The sequence below is a fragment of the Triticum urartu genome, chromosome 5A (genome assembly GCF_056163025.1).
Source record: "Triticum urartu cultivar PI428250 chromosome 5A, HENAU_Tu73, whole genome shotgun sequence".
Taxonomy (NCBI): Eukaryota; Viridiplantae; Streptophyta; class Magnoliopsida; order Poales; family Poaceae; genus Triticum; species Triticum urartu.
This window is the reverse complement of record NC_141877.1, coordinates 615,894,414-615,911,502: the sequence shown is the minus strand read 5'-3', so window position 1 is coordinate 615,911,502 and position 17,089 is coordinate 615,894,414. Positions and strand designations below refer to the sequence as shown.

Below are 17,089 nucleotides of genomic sequence, written 5' to 3'. Positions count from 1 at the left end.
CAATACCGCTAGACGAAGGGAATTGTATACGGGATTGACCGAATCCTCGACATCGTGGTTCATCCGATGAGATCATCGTGGACCATGTAGGAACCAACATGGGTATCCAGATCCCACTGTTGGTTATTGACCGGAGAACGTCTCGGTCATGTCTACATGGTTCCCGAACCCGTAGGGTCTACACACTTAAGGTTCGATGACGCTAGGGTTATAAGGAATAGATATACATGGTTACCGAATGTTGTTCGGAGTCCCGGATGAGATCCCGGACATCACGAGGAGTTCCGGAATGGTCCGGAGGTAAAGATTTATATATGGGAAGTCCTGTTTTGGTCACTGGAAAAGTTTCGGGTTTTATCGGTAACGTACCGGGACCACCGAGAGGGTCCCGGGGGTCCACCAGCCCCAGAAGGTTGCGTGGGCCAAGTGTGGGAAGGGACCAGCCCCAGGTGGGCTGGTGCGCCCCCCCACCATGGCCCAAGGCGCAGGGAGAGTGGGAGGGGGCAAACCCTAGGTCTAGATGGGCCTTAAGGCCCACCCTAGGTGCGCCCCCCTCTCTCCCCCCTTGGCCGCATCCTAGATGGGTTTTGGGGGCTGCCGCCCCCCTAGGGAGGGAACCCTATATGGGGGCGCAGCCCCTCCCCTTCCCCTATATATACTTGAGGTTAGGGGGCTGCAACACACACGATTTGATCTCTCCCTGGTGCAGCCCTACCTCTCTCCTCCTCGTCTCTTGCGGTGCTTGGCGAAGCCCTACTGGAGTACCACGCTCCTCCACCACCACCACGCCGTTGTGCTGCTGCTGGATGGAGTCTTCCTCAACCTCTCCCTCTCTCCTTGCTGGATCAAGGCATGGGAGACGTCACCAGGCTGTACGTGTGTTGAACGCGGAGGTGCCGTCCGTTCGGCACTAGGATCTCCGGTGATTTGGATCACGACGAGTATGACTCCTTCAACCCCGTTCTCTTGAACGCTTCCGCTTAGCGATCTATAAGGGTATGTAGATGCACTCTCCTTCCCCTCGTTGCTGGTTTCTCCATAGATAGATCTTGGTGACACGTAAGAAAATTTTGAATTTCTGCTATGTTCCCCAACAGTTTTTTGCTCCAAAACGGATCATTGCCCTGATTACACAGACACTGATATTAAACAATGACCAGACATATCAATAACAGATTCAGCAAAGAGAAAAATCAAAGTCTTACAGCTGGCGGTTTGTTGGTGGCACAGAAGGGAAGCAGGTCGGTTCTAGCGCAGACGTGTTCTGGTTCATTCAGCATCTTATTCACAGCCTCTGTGATTTCTTCATGGGAGAGCTGGATTTTTGAATGTCGCAGTGGGTCATCAACACTGTCAGTATACTCGCACATCAAACCGGAGCGCTGACTAAGGGGCAGTATGCTCCATGATATCCAACAACGAGCGAGATCAACCCCTGTTAAACCGTTGGCCATAAAGGCTCTGAGCTTTGACAGTTGGGGAGCATATTTTCTTCTCTCTTGGGCAGTCAATCTTTGAGGAAAAGGGTGTGTATTGCTGAGCCGCTCCGGACGAAAGCCAGGCAAGGGATCCTCACCAGCAGGGGAGGTGTCTTTGCAGTAGAACCATGTCTGATTCCACTCTTTGGGGTGGCTGTGCAGCTTGGCGTGAGGGTATGTGACCTCTTTCCTTTTCTAAATCGCCACGCCACCCAACTCCGTATTAGAGCCATCAGTAAACTCAGTACGGCGGTTTAGATGGAAAAGGTCTCTAAACAATTCCACTATGGGCTCCTCTTGAAAGAACACCTCACAGAGCACTTGGAAGTGACACATATTTGTAACAGAGTTGGGGCCAGTGTCTTGTGGATGGAGTTGGAAATCGGCTAAAACATCCTGGTAAAATTTAGAACTGGGCGGCTTAAAGCCCCGGGCTAAGTGATCTACGAAAACAACAACCTCTCCTTCTTGAGGTGTGGGAGGGCATTCTTTGCCAGGAGCCCTCCAATGGATGGTATCTTTGCTGCCTAAAGCGCCAATCAGGACTAAATTGTCCAGTTGAGCCTCTGTGACGCGAGAAGGAACCCAATTGCACTCATATACTTGCTTGGCCATGATGGAATCTACAAGGTAGAAGATCCCGGTTCAAAAATGCATTTGATCAAGGTACGTTGGTATGTGTACTATTAAACCGGAGACAGGACTATCTGAACCGGAGTTTCATGAAGCAACCAACTCAGGCGGTTCAACAAGGGGACTAATGGCATATACCGGTTTGGAAAAAATTTCTATAAGGTTAAACCGCCTGATCTAAGCATTGAAAAGCTGAGATTGCGGATGGACAAGTACGCAGAAACAGGTTTCACAAGATTTCTTTACATCATTGGATCTGAAGCAAGTTCAGAAAAGAGATAAATACTTAGAGGTTCAAAAGGAGTAGTACCGAACCTATGAGCAAAACGTTCATATAGATCTATGGTTTTGAGATGCATAAGTGAAGGCGAAGGTCAAACAACTATCATTGCACAGAATAAAGATTTGCGGATTCATCTAAAGATCTATCGCATGAGCAAGAAGCAGACGATGAATACTGAAGAACTGTGAAACCCTAAAAACAGATCTGCGGGAGGAAGGATAGAAGGTTTACCGGAGCTGCGGAAGACGCGGAAGGTTGCCGCGATGCTCTGGTGCGCCCAGGTTGATGCAGCGGCCAAGGTTGAGGCAGAGGTCGACGGTGGCGGCGGAGCTCTGAAGTCGGGCGATGCGAGGAAGACGAAGCAGAAGGGGAAGAAGGGAAAGAAGAAAGGAAATGACCCTTCAGTCCTATTTATAAGGCAAAAAGACATGGGTCAGGCGCGATAATCAAGGGGCCATGAAACGGAGCTGTCGCCTCGATTTCCGCAGATATATTAAACAAAGAAGCATGATGGATATCTTCGTTATGACAGGTAATGTCACTCCGGTTTACAATAATCAGAGAAGACGACATCATGGCGGTTTACCAATTTATGAGAAGACGTTGACGATGAAGGTTTTGTTAAAGGATTGACATGAACCCGTTCAAATTAATCTGGGGCCTAATGTTGAGGATATTACTGCTGGGCGTAAACCGGCCTATCTGGGCCGGGTCAACTTCATCAGTAGTTCCAGAAGTGATAAAGCCCAAGAAGGCAGATGAGGGCCTAAGGCCCGTAGCCGGTTCAAGACTTGTAGCTGTAAACCGGAAGTTGTATGTAAGCTTGTATTGTAAGTTAGGAATAAGGAGAGACCAACCCGGATACAAATATCGACCGGTGTTGGGACTCTGTGAACCGACGGGTGTCACCCGTGTATATAAGGGGACGACCCGGCGGCGGTTTAAGGAGAACAGAGAACAACTCGAGACATAGGCGAAGCTTGTTTGCTCCCTAGTCATCGAAACCCCATCAATTCCATCACAACTAGACGTAGGCTTTTACCTTCATTGAAGGGGCCGAACTAGTATAAACTCTCTTGCGTCCCTGTCCGCTTTAACCCCTTCAAGCTAACCCGTCGCGATGGCTCCACGACTAAGTCCTTTCTCTAGGACATCTGCCGTGACAAAACCACGACAAGGGCCCTTGGGAGGAAGGAGGAGATGCGAACAATGTGTGGACGAAGATGGCGACTTGCATTCGTAAGGTGGCCTCGGAGGAGCTTGGAGTGTCCATAGGAAGGAGAAGCGAAGATAAGGATACCTGGTGGTGGAATGATGATGTCCAGAAGGCGATTAAAGAGAAGAAAGATTGCTTCAAATGCCTATACCTGGATAGGAGTGCAGACAACATAGAGAAGTACAAGATGGCGAAGAAGGCCGCAAAGCGAGCTGTTGGTGAAGCAAGGGGTCGGGCATATGAGGACCTCTACCAACGGTTAGGCACGAAGGAAGGTGAAAGGGACATCTATAAGATGGCCAAGATCCGAGAGAGGAAGACGAGGGATATTGGCCAAGTCAAATGCATCAAGGACGGAGCAGGCCAACTCTTGGTGAAGGACGAGGAGATTAAGCATAGATGGCGGGAGTACTTTGACAAGCTGTTCAATGGGGAGAATGAGAGTTCTACCATTGAACTGGACGACTCCTTTGATGAGACCAGCATGCGTTTTGTGCAGCGAATCCAGGAGTCTGAGGTCAAGGAGGCTTTAAAAAGGATGAAAGGAGGCAAGGCGATGGGCCCTGATTGTATCCCGTTGAGGTGTGGAAAGGTCTCGGGGACATAGCGATAGTATGGCTAACCAAGCTTTTCAACCTCATTTTTCGGGCAAACAAGATGCCAGAAGAATGGAGACGGAGTATATTAGTACCAATCTTCAAGAACAGGGGGGATGTTCAGAGTTGTACTAATTACCGTGGAATTAAGCTGATGAGCCATGCAATGAAGCTATGGGAGAGAGTCATTGAGCACCGCTTAAGAAGAATGACAAGCGTGACCAAAAATCAGTTTGGTTTCATGCCTGGGAGGTCGACCATGGAAGCCATTTTCTTGGTACGACAACTTATGGAGAGATATAGGGAGCAAAAGAAGGACTTGCATATGGTGTTCATTGACTTGGAGAAGGCCTATGATAAGATATCGCGGAATGTCATGTGGTGGGCCTTGGAGAAACACAAAGTCCCAGCAAAGTACATTACCCTCATCAAGGACATGTACGATAATGTTGTGACAAGTGTTCGAACAAGTGATGTCGACACTGATGACTTCCCGATTAAGATAGGACTGCATCAGGGGTCAACTTTGAGCCCTTATCTTTTTGCATTGGTGATGGATGAGGTCACAAGGGATATACAAGGAGATATCTCATGGTGTATGCTCTTTGCGGATGGCGTGGTGCTAGTTCACGATAGTCGGACGGGGGTAAATAGAAAGTTAGAGTTATGGAGACAAACCTTGGAATCGAAAGGGTTTAGGCTTAGTAGAACTAAAACCGAGTACATGATGTGCGGTTTCAGTACTACTAGGTGTGAGGAGGAGGTTAGCCTTGATGGCCAGGTGGTACCTCAGAAGGACACCTTTCGGTATTTGGGGTCAATGCTGCAGGAGGACGGGGGTATTGATGAAGATGTGAACCATCGAATCAAAGCCGGATGGAGGAAGTGGCGTCAAGCTTCTGGCATTCTCTGTGACAAGGGAGTGCCACAAAAGCTAAAAGGCAAGTTCTACAGGACGGCGGTTCGACCCGCAATGTTGTATGGCGCTGAGTGTTGGCTGACTAAAAGGCGACATGTTCAACAGTAAGGTGTGGCGGAGATGCGTATGTTGAGATCGATGTGTGGCCACACGAGGAAGGATCGAATCCGGAATGATGATATACGAGATAGAGTTGGGGTAGCACCAATTGAAGAGAAGCTTGTCCAACATCGTCTGAGATGGTTTGGGCATATTCAACGCAGGCCTCTAGAAGCTCCGGTGCATAGTGGACGGCTAAAGCGTGCGGAGAATGTCAAGAGAGAGCGGGGTAGACCGAATTTGACATGAGAGGAGTCCGTTAAGAGAGACCTGAAGGATTGGAGTATCACCAAAGAGCTAGCTATGGACAGGGGTGCGTGGAAGCTTGCTATCCATGTGGCAGAGCCATGAGTTGGTTGCGAGATCTTATGGGTTTCACCTCTAGCCTAACCCAACTTGTTTGGGACTAAAGGCTTTGTTATTGTTGTTGTTGTTGCCATCATGCCATGATTCTTGGTCTTGATATTTTCAACTCAAATCATGATCCGGGGCATCAATTAGGGGTGCATGTACTTCATCTTTTTGTGATTGTGCAGATGATGATCATTTGGCCATATATATATAGAAACAGTTTTGCTAAAGCATATCTAGATGTGCCATAAGTATTGCACATTTAAGTCCTATATCATTGATCTTACCTTGAGATTTGTGTGGATATTTTCTTTTTCTTTTTTCTTTTCCTCTTCATACTTGATTCACTCACTTAGATGTGCAATAAGTAGGACACATCTAGATGTGCCCTAGACATTCCCATATAGAAACTCTATTAATAACCCAGGGTGAAGAATAATTTATTTCTCATCCCAGTCATTCGACCGAGCAAGTCGTAACATTATTGGTCAGATCGCTTTTCCGTCACTGTCAAACCTTTTCCCCTTGCGCGACCGTAATTTTTCACCCCTCCGACAGGTAATTTTACATTTGCGCTTGCCACGTCATTTTACAATACTTTTTTTAGGAAACATACGCGACCTCTCCAGGAGAAACGATGCGGTTAGCTGATCGTGGGACTAGCCAGCCCACCTCCCTGTTCACGCGATGCGAGCCGTTCAAGATTCGACGGCGAATACTTCCGTGGTGAGCGGCGCCTGGTGCGGTGGCCGACGGGCAGGCGGGCTGCGTGGTGAGCGGCGCCTGGTGCGGTGGCCGACGGGCAGGCGGGCTACGTGGTGAGCGGTGCTGTAGTTTTTGGAGGCGGACGGCGGCGCTGTCGTGGGTGGCCGTGGCTTGTCAGCTTCCCTTGCTCGCAGCGACAACATTCTCGCCGGGTTTGGCTTTGATTTGGTTGGATGTGTGCAGGTGAGAATCGCACGAATGGAGGTGAGCAGCCCCGATCCTAATCCTTTTAGTTTCAGTCAATTTTCACTTCGTTTTGTTGTGCCGTGTTCTTCCCGAATTGCCCGTCGGAGAGATCACAAGACTGTACGCCCGAAGAGATAATCCGAATTTTACTGTATATGCTTGTACGTGTTTGCATTTGTTCGTTTAACACTAATTATTTTTTCTAAGGAAAACTCTCTGATTATTGTTTGGTTTCTATCTCCAGGTAGTTTGGGCGAATGTCTTTTTAGACTGGGAATTTTCTATCTGCTGCCTGTTCCAGTCCATCCGTCCATGCTGTGATGGAGCAGCGCTTGTGTAGATTTTTTGTGCTATATGATTAGAAGCATCAACTGCTACGTAATGGTAAGATTTTGTCAGCTAGTACTAAGGTGATGTAGAGATAATATTTGGTTTGGTGTTTAAAGTGTTCAAGTTTGATGTTTTCTGGCTCATGAACATTTGCAGTTTTGTTTCAGTCCGCTAGGCCTAGGGGAAATCATTCAACTTTTTACATGATTCAGAATTAATTAAAAACATTTGTTAGATGGGTTTGCAGTTTAGGCTGGATGATTCAATAAATGCACCTATGAGGAATTGATATGAGTTAACTTTTCTAGGATTTTAGTATATGTTTTTTCTTAGGACCACCCCTAATTTTTGCACTACGGTGGGTTGGCAGCAGGGCAGAGCAGTCTTGTAGCGTCGTCGGTGTTCCTCGGCCTCAGGTTACGGTGTCCGTTGGCATGCTTCTTGATGCGGTCTGTATCTCCTCCCACCACGAAGGTCGGCAACCTTGTCTTCACCGACGGAGGCCCTCTCCATCGATTTACATAGGTGTGTGGCAATTTATTTTCCCATGGCGAGTACATACTTTTAGTACGGAATTTAGTTATCTGAATTTTTATATATTAAGTGCCCATATTTAGATGTGAATCATTGTGCTTCTGATTCTGATCTCGGCCCCAAATTTGTCTGTTTTGGACATATCTATGCTACAGGCATAATGCTTGTTTTGAGCTGTACGGCGCCCAGGTACCTAGCTCTGTCCATATACGACCGCCAGTGATTTCCATCTCTCCCAGATTCTCCTTCTCTCGATTCCTATGTTGTGTTATGTTACGTGATCGTAAAATTGGGAAGTGGACCTTACCTATCTAATAATAATGCGTATTTGTTGAAGCTTACTGGCACAACCTATTCACATATGTACTGTAGCGGTTCAAGCAAAAGTTATCTCCACGGGTGTGGAAAGGACCTTCACTATGTAGTAGTAATGCGTGGTTTTCTTCATGATTGTTACTAGTACATGAATGAAATAAACATCTGCTTGTCAATAAAAACTTAATAATTGTCGGGTGCAATTAATGTCAACCAGAAAATGTATCATAATCTTCCAGGCCTTGTATTCAGAAATAGTTGCATGGTTGCCTAAAAATCAGTAAATATGAAAAGGAAAAGTGGTTAAAGTGGGAAGCTCCCTCCTTCAACTTTACGTTTTTAGGTAGAAGTGTGTCCTAGAAACTGGGTGTGTGTACCTATGCCTACCATTTGCACGACATGAGAGTTCCCACAATCAGTTAATATGGCCATCCGCCTATCTATAAGAATATATGCTGCCAGCACTTCTGTTTTTTGTGGTCTTCCGAAGTTGCTTGCTTGGAACATCGAGCTGTTATTATTTTTGATGTTGCATTTTTTTTGTGGATGACAGTACTCCCTGCTTCTTACAAGCTGAATCTCATCTTCTCTGTCCATTTGAATTTTTATATTGAACATTCACGTTGTCCCCAAACGTCCCAACTATACTAAGGAAAAAAAAGTAAAACTGTAGCATTTTTTTTCCTGTATAACTTGTTTAATTATTTCATCTTAATTTGTTTCTTTCAATATCATATAAGCTGTTTCTCCCAGTGTATTGACAACATGATGTCGTGTTGAACAGAAGGGTTCAGACTGGAAACTAAGGTTCTTCAAGTACGGGCATGCGTTTCATGTAAGCAATCGGTCTTCGGTGTTACCTTTTATAAATCATGAAAAGTGACTTCAGTATTTTGGGCATGTAGCAGAGTCTCCAATCAAAATCTACAAGCAGTGACCAAGGCGAGGTGTAGAACGGGACTATGTGTGCTTGGTCGAGCATCTGCTGCCATCGTCGAAAATGAAGAACTCGATGGTTAATAGAATCCATATTATAAATTATCACGCGTGCATATGGGATTTTCCTGAGATATTGCCTCCATTAATTATGTTTTAGTGAAGAAATTTATCTTGTGATAAACGTAGGAGGGTGAAGACTATGGTTGTCCTTGGAATTGAGACTCTGTGAGATGAATGTTTCTACAGTACTCATTCTAACTCAACTATTTACTTTATCCTTGATCCTCTGGTAAGGTAGAATCTTGAGATCAGTATGAGCTAGTCAGCCACCGAGGAGGCTGACGAGATGGCCTTCAGGATCGTTTGGAAATAATGTAACAAAATAGTTTGGAATATGCTGTGTAATTTAATATATTTGGCAACCGTTTCACGATTTAACTCCTACACTGACATTGCATTCAATTGGTGGACCATTCGTTGATATACTCTTGTTTACGTCTCCTAAATTTCCTAGGCTGCTAAAGTGGTGTCAAAAACGTTCTTATATTATGGGACGGAAGGAGTAATAGCTAAGAAATGACTGCAAGATTCCATTTTCCAAAAAAAAAGACTGATTATAGAGAGACATCTGCAGTAGGGCACGTTAAAAAGTTTGATCGATGTGTCAGCCAAACAAAAGTCGATGCAGTACAGCTCATCCATGCAGTAGAGCCAATGTACTACACAGTGGTAATTTACCTAATCTTTGGCCATAAATTTACGGTATGCATGATGGGTGCGTGCATGTCTCTCATGTCCGTCGCTTCCACACCGTAAGATTACGTTGCATGCAAAGATTATTACATCGGTGCTCCATGGATGTGGAAGCGTGCGGACTGTTTGCGCGGTGCACTGGCTGGCTGGGGTGAGGAATTCTTATTCCTCACCCAGGGTGACGAATAGCGCGACCGGGTCATGCTATTCGTCATCCTGATTGAGGAATAGTTATTCTTCACCCTCCTCTATTTTACCATCAATGCACCGTAATTTTACGTTTCGTAAGTTTTGTCTTATTTCCGACGTAAAAAGAGACAGTAAAAAATATATAATCGCCGTAAAAAATATTTTATGTTATGTAAAATTATAAACGTAAAAACATAGTCTAAAATACACATAAACTACAAATTTTCTTGTCTTATGACCTATATTTTTATTTTTATGTCAAATTTTACGTAGTGAATCAATAGAAATGTAACTATTTGAATTCTAAACGTAATTTAATTATGAAATGATCGTAAGATTACCTCGGATGAAGAAATACTTATTCTGCACCCCGAATGATGAATAGTAACACTATATATATAGTAACTTTATTAATAAGTAATAACGCACCCTGGTCGATCAACCGTGTCAGATTTCTCTTGGATCTAATCCAATCAATGTGTTATGCCTCTCCACGCGTGAGGTGAAATCTTTTAGTGCCGACGTAAGTTTACATTTGCAAAAAAGAAAACTTTCTGTTCATGGTAGCTATATCCCCCTTTCTCCAGCTCGTCATTTCCTATTCTAATCGTGGTGGCCGATTCCCTAAAAAAATCATGGTGGCATGCGGTTTTCGACGGCGACTAGCTTGGGGGTGGTGGCCGACATCTAAGTGACCAGCGGGTGGGCGCAATGTCATGGTGGTCGGAAGAAAGGCTGGGCGGATTGGGGAGCGGCGGCTGACCACGGTGGGGTTGTGACGACATGGTGCTCGGCAGCAATGTCGGCAAGGTGTGCAGGGTGTGGCCTCAATTTTGGGCAAATCGACTTGTGATAGTCTGCTGGCCACAGGAACGGTGTCAGGTCGTCACTGCGCTGCTTCAACCGCAAGCGATTCATGCTGCTTGCTCCACTATGTGCTAGTGAGTTTAATCCAAATCTCTTCAACGACCCATGAAGAAGTTGTTGAACATGCTAATTGAATACAAGCCAACCCGTGAAGAAGCAGATTGCCATTAGCATAACTAGCCTACTTTGTTGAATAATTTTAGAGGGTAAATCACAGCGGTGCCGAGCAGATGTCGAATTTTATTTTTCTGTCTTTGAACAGGCGTCCAATTTGACTTGTTTTCAGTGCACATACATTGTTTCATCAATTAGTAATGCAAATTAGCTGCCACTTCATTTTTCGTATCTGTATTTTCTTTGCAATCAGTAAGGAACTCAAAGACAGATGTGCATTTGCTCACTGCATTCTTCTCCGTATTATTTCTGTACATCTTAGGATAGATTATGCTGGCCGTAGCAACAATGGCTTAATCTTTCGTATATAGTCGAAATCCTGCACATATCTCTTGATTTTTTTATCTTGTCTGCTACCCAAGCACCAATACTTGATGAAAGAAAATATCACAGTAAAATTTGACAGCGCCAACTTTCGAGAAACCTATAGTTTCTGTATACCAAGATTTTCTTCCAGTAATTCAATCCTTGTTCAAGTGCTGACAAACATAAACTTAAACGTGCAAAAATGTGTACAAATGTTTATCTCTGTAAGTATAACAAGCTTTTACAGTCAGGGGTAAATTGAAAAATGCTGGTCTGAATTCCGAACATTCTAATACCATCTTGGCTTCTTCCACACATAAAAATATGGTGTACGGCAACACCGTATGAATAGGTTTCTCTAGTTTCTTCAGGTGGTTTCCACTATCATAGAAAGGTTTGCTTATATTGTAGCTTCCTAATTTTCCAATTTCTACTTTATATTGTAGCTTGCAGATTTAATATTTACTTTTTTTGCAACAAATAAAATTTCTCTTGGGCTTTGCTTCAGATTCTTATATACTATTAAGTGTTGGTTTTCGAAAATCTGCATCTGAGCACGGGCTCAGCTGCACCCGCTCAGAAAAAAATTCAAAACAAATACTAGACAAATTCAAAAAACAATTTGTGTGGTAGATCTTTTGATGCGCGAGGTCCGCTCCAAATTTTATCTCATTTGGACATCTGAGCAATTCTGGGCAAAAAAGACAAATCGGGTCAAAACAGTTCCTGAACAGTAAACTGTTTTACAGACCTCGATTTTGTCTTTTTTGCCCAGAGCTATTCAAATGTTCAAATGAGTTGAAATTTGGAGCGAACCTCATGCATCAAATTATCTACCACACAATTTTTTTTGAATTTTTTTGAATTTTTCTAGTATTCTTTTTGATTTTTTCCGTGAGCGCGGGTGCAGCTGAGCCCGGGTGCAGATTCGCCGCACTCGTTGGTTTTGCTCATCTTTGACCCATTCTTTTAGCTTTCGGAGCTATGTTTTCGAATATGATAAATTTATTCTTCCTTGGGGCTCTTTTAGCACTGCCATGGACAAGTCTCTTTTAGTTCCTTGTCATTTTTATGTAGTTCCTTCTAATATGTGGCTGCTGGATTATGGAGAGTACCTTTGAAACTAATGTTCATCTTTTCAGCTTACAGTTTTCTTTGGTTACATTTTGCATCTAGCGAGGAGCTGCAATGATATTGCTACATGTAACAATTTTCCAAGCACTAGAACTTTTTCAGTAATCGTTACAGAAACATTAGGGTCATTCGGATGAGGATGGCGCAAAGGCTAAATGGAAGTACAGCTTTGTAGAAATTGTAGGTTCATCTAGATGGGGAATTTGCAACCTCTTAGTATTTGAAATGCAAATGTTTGAGTTTGGCCAAAAGAAGACCAGTGCCCATCTCAAGATTTTTTTTTGAGCATCAGTACAGACACAAGCGCTCATATACACGCGCATACACTCACCCCTATGAACGCACACACGCACACCCTACCCCTATGAGCACCTCCGAGAGAATGAGCCGGCATATCATCTTGAGATTTACGAAGTCACCGTAGGCGCCTCGTCGTGGACGGAAACGTCTCCACCCTGGTGGGTTGGGGATACCACTGTCCACCTAACCAACTCAACCACAGGTTGATTCGCGTGCCCATCTCAAGATTGACAGGAGATTGTTCTACTACAGAAAGATAGTTTTCTCTACAGATATTGATTTTCTTTAAATGCTACTTTGTCAAGCAGCATACTGATTTTTTCTATTTATGTGTGATGAAATCACATCGCCTTTGTTCATTGTAAAAAAACCTAGTTAATTTTGTCAGGAAATCCAAGTGCTTTGTGAGTAGTTCTGCCGTGGTGTAATGAACCATTCCAGTAATTCTCATGTCTTGCAACAATACCCAGGAAATCTTTTTGTGTGTGATCTAGAGCTAATGAGGTGAAACACACGTCAAGATAATCTAGTAGACAATTGTTGTGCAATATATTGGAGTCAAATGCAGAGAAGGAATCCAGAACCAAGAAGTCAACATCAGTTTTCTCGGATACACACTTAACATCTTAGTTATTGACCAGACTAGCATAATATTCTGAAAACACACACACATTAATTACAAGAAGAAACTACAACTAGTACCTCTACAGGGAAATTTGATAAGCATGATTTTATCGACAAAATAAGTCATAAGATAAATGCATTGCACCCTAATCAAGTGGGGTACTAATAAAGGAACACGTCACTGTAAGTCACGAAAGCCTCCGTTATTCACTCTGAGATTACGACAGCATCGTTTGATTTCTACGCTGCCACTTTGATGCGCCATATAGTTTGCTTACGTGCACGATGTAAATTATTCGCATGCATGAGGTAATATTATACTGATTCCCTTTGCTTTACGGAACAGAGACGTGTTCCTTGTTTAGGCTGTAATATTACCTCCGGTCCTTCCGTTTCTTACGATTTTGGAGGTGTAGCCGTGAGAGATGGGCTGGGTGAGGAATAAGAGCATCTCCAGCCGTTCGGCCCTTTAGGGCGTTAAAAAAGAGCGGTCTGGGGGCGAATCGGCGCTAGTTCGGCCTCTGAGAGTGACCTAGCTCCCAGTCACGTCCTCAGGACGCGGAAAATTCGAACTTGGTCGTTCCTGCTCACAAAAGACGTCACACAAGTTCGGCGATCGCAAGTCACAGTTCGGCGATCGGACAGGCGTACAAAAGATAGAGCGGCAGAAGTTCGCGTTCGCATCACTCGGCGGGCTCTGCCCCAGGTGTCGGCGGAGTTGGCGTGCACAAGCTTGGCGGTGTCGGAGCTGCTTCTGCGCTGGGCGGTCTCGGCACGTCATCGGTGCTACTGGGCATCGTGGAGGCGTCATCACACGGGCTTGGCGTCGGCGTCGGCAGCGGTGTCGAGGGAAGCTGGTTCAGGATGAGGCCGCGCTCTGCCAAGTACCACGCCTTGACCGCCTCGTCAGTGCTCTGGAGCATGTCCGCCCTGCCCAGCAGCCAGGTCGGTGTTTCTCTTCTTCGCGGCGACGTTGGTCCGGAGCAGGTCGAGCTTGACGGCGCTGCTCGACATCAACGCCGACCACCGTGCGTCGGTCTTCTCTTCACGAAGGATGGCCCGGGCCTCCACGTCGGCGAGGCAGTGCTCGATGGACTCGTACACTCGAGCGGTAGCCGCGTCGGCGTGTTTCCCCTTCTTGGCACCTTTGTTGCCGTCCGGCCGCCCTTCCGATGCGCCAGGAGTCGGCGCGTCCGGCTTGTAGGTCTCCTTGGCCTTGTCGAGGGTGCGCCGGACTTCCGCCCACTTCTCGCACTTGTCAATGCGCTTGTAAACATGGAGGTACTTGAATTCGGCGTCGTTGTTTCTCTGCCGGTACAGGGCGAACATGCGCAGCAACTGCGTGGAGGAACAAACAGTTGGCAGGCGTACACGGCGAAGAGAGGCGGGAGACCGGCGTGGCATACCTGATCCTCAACGCCGGCGCCGCTCTCCGGGCGAGCCGCGACCTCCTCGACGACCCCAAGCCATTTGTTGCACGCCCCCTGGATACGCCCCTAATGGTTCGCCATCGCCTTCGAGCCGCGCTACATGTAAACGCCTTTGAAGTAGGGGTCGACGAGCTTGCGCTCGTCGAACTCGGCCTCAATGCGTTCCCAGTACGTCTCGATGCTCTGGTTCGTGCCGGTGGTCGGGTCAAGGCAGACGACTTTCCATGCTTCGGCGAGGCATTCCTCCTCCTTGGACGCCCACTTGATGCGCGGCTCGCCTGACCTGGCCGCCTGCTTCTTCTTCTTGCGCCCCTTCGCCGGAACAGGTGCCGGCTCCTCCTCCTCCTCGTCGTCGTCCTCCTCCTCCTGCTCCTACTCCTTCTGCTCGTCCTCGCCGTAGACGTAGCTGAGCTCGCCGTCCATGCCGCCGCTGAGATCCACTATCTCGTCCTGGGTGACAAACCCGGGAGACGCGGCGGCCGCGGCCGAACCTGCCGCGATGATGTCATCCATGTCGCCCTCGGTCTCGTCGGTGTCGCCGAGGTGCGAGAAGGGAATCGCGCAACGGCGTAGATGGGGCGTCGGGGAGGACGCGTAGGCGGGCGCCGAGTAGTTGTATGGAGGGTACTGCACGCCGGTGAAGGCGGGCGAGGGCGTGCGCTGGGCCAGGTGTCCATGGGGAAAGGTGATGTTTGGGTTGAACCCACCGTGCGCGTCCCCGTCGGCGTAGCTCGGCGAGGGTGATCCCCATGGCTACGGCGACGGAGAGCCGACGCTTTGCTGGCCCCAGGGAGCGTACTGGGCGTGGCTACCCGGTGGATTCATCATCCCCGCGCGAGTCGCCTCGGCCTCGGCTTGGTCTGCCGAAGCGGCAGCCGCAGCCGCGCGCGCCGCATTGTCGCAGACCTTCTTGGCGATGGCCCTGTTGCATCGGTCAGTGGTGACAGCCTCCCGTCCCTAAACTTCCGCCCTTCACTCGGCGTTTGTCATGCCCGGTGGCTTCGACGGCGGCGCCCTTGACTTCCTCTGCTTCGGCTGGGCGACGGAGGCGGTCACGGTTGCCGCCGCGCGGGGGGCGACGTACTTCTTCGGTGGCATGGCGGACGGCTGGGAGGCAAGCGGGAAGGAGATTGGCAGGAGGAAAGGAGAAAATGGGAGGGAAGTGGGGGAAAAGCGGGAAGAAACGGAGGAAATAGGCGCTGGACTCACCGAATGGGCAGACCCACGCGCCCTTTTCGCTTGTGCCGGCGCCCCAGGCGCCCCCAGGGCGCCGGGTTCTGCCTGGGTCCGCCGGCACCAGTCTCGGCCCGAGCCGGCGAAGAACGGGCTTCTGAGGGGGCAGCTGGGCCATTTTTTCGGCGCCGGCGCGGCAAAAACGCCTGGGGAGGGCCTGTTGGGGGCGCGGCTGGAGATGCTCTAAGAATTCCTCACCCTGGGTGACGAAATATATATATATATATAATATTGGAACAAAGATTTACCAGAGGGGCCCACCTACTGTCCACGAGACAACAGGGCGTGCCCATCCCCAGGGCACAACCTGATGCCTTGTGGCGCCACAGATGCCCTTCGGTGCCCTCCTTCTGCTATACGAGGCCAATTATCCTAGAAAAAAAATAAAAGAAGACTTTTGGGATGAAGCGCCGCCGTCTCGAGGCAGAACCTGGGTAGGAGCACTTTTTACTCTTGGGCGGAGCATTTTCACCGGGGATTCTTCCCTCCGGGAGGGGGAAATCGAAGCCATCGACATCACCAACAATCCTGTCATTATGGGAGAACTCATCTCCATCAACATCTTCACCAACACCATCTCATCTCAAACCCTAGTTCCTCTCTTGTATTCTATCTTTGTCCAAAACCTTAGATTGGTAGTTGTGGGTTGCTAATAGTTTGAACTAAATTATGATATCTGTACCATGTTTGCAATGTAGTTTGAACTAAATTATAATATCTATATCCATGTGTGAACTAAACTAAGCTATGAATGTTGAAATATTTGTCTGTATAAGTAATAAGGGTTCATATAAGTGCCCTACATATCAAGAGATTGGCCAGAGATGCACTAATTTACTTCAGTTCTCATGCTCATTTGCAATTATGTTTATACACTGATTCCCGATTAACAAAAATTTCTATTTACATTAATAAAGGAAATGTACCTATTTGTTATTGTACTGCATGCAGAAGGTTGTATATTTGTTGATCCAAAATTTAGCTCTAATTTTGCAAAGATTGCATGAAAAAGGCATAGAACGTGGCGATTTAGAGCGTGTGCATTCTAAAGTATGGGTATTCGCATGTGGGACGAATGCAGTTTCGCAGGTTAATGGAGTATCTCTTCAGATGACAAAGCTAAAGATACAGACAGTGTCGATAGCTCAAAAACTGGAGTTGTTGCTACTGAGGTTGCATCATCTGTTGAGGACCGAAAGTCTACAACTATGGTATATTTTATTTTACAACTATGTCTTGTGAACTAAAATGTGTGAAGAATGCACTTGTATACATGCAGTTAGTACGTGAAGTTCTCAAGAGACTCTGCCTCACATTCTGGATGAAATTGACGGTCTGAATATTTCCATGGCTGCGCTTCATCAACAGATTCAGTCTATCAAGACTACACTTAAAATTTTAGGCAAAGACTATGATGTCGTCCACAAAAGAAACA

General features: G+C 46.8%; 1 pseudogene; it reads right to left on the bottom strand.

The window, feature by feature from the left end:
- Positions 1–14,036: 14,036 nt before the first annotated feature.
- On the bottom strand, positions 14,037–15,519 carry LOC147973382 (uncharacterized; annotated as a pseudogene).
- Between the last annotated feature and the right edge of the window lie 1,570 nt (positions 15,520–17,089).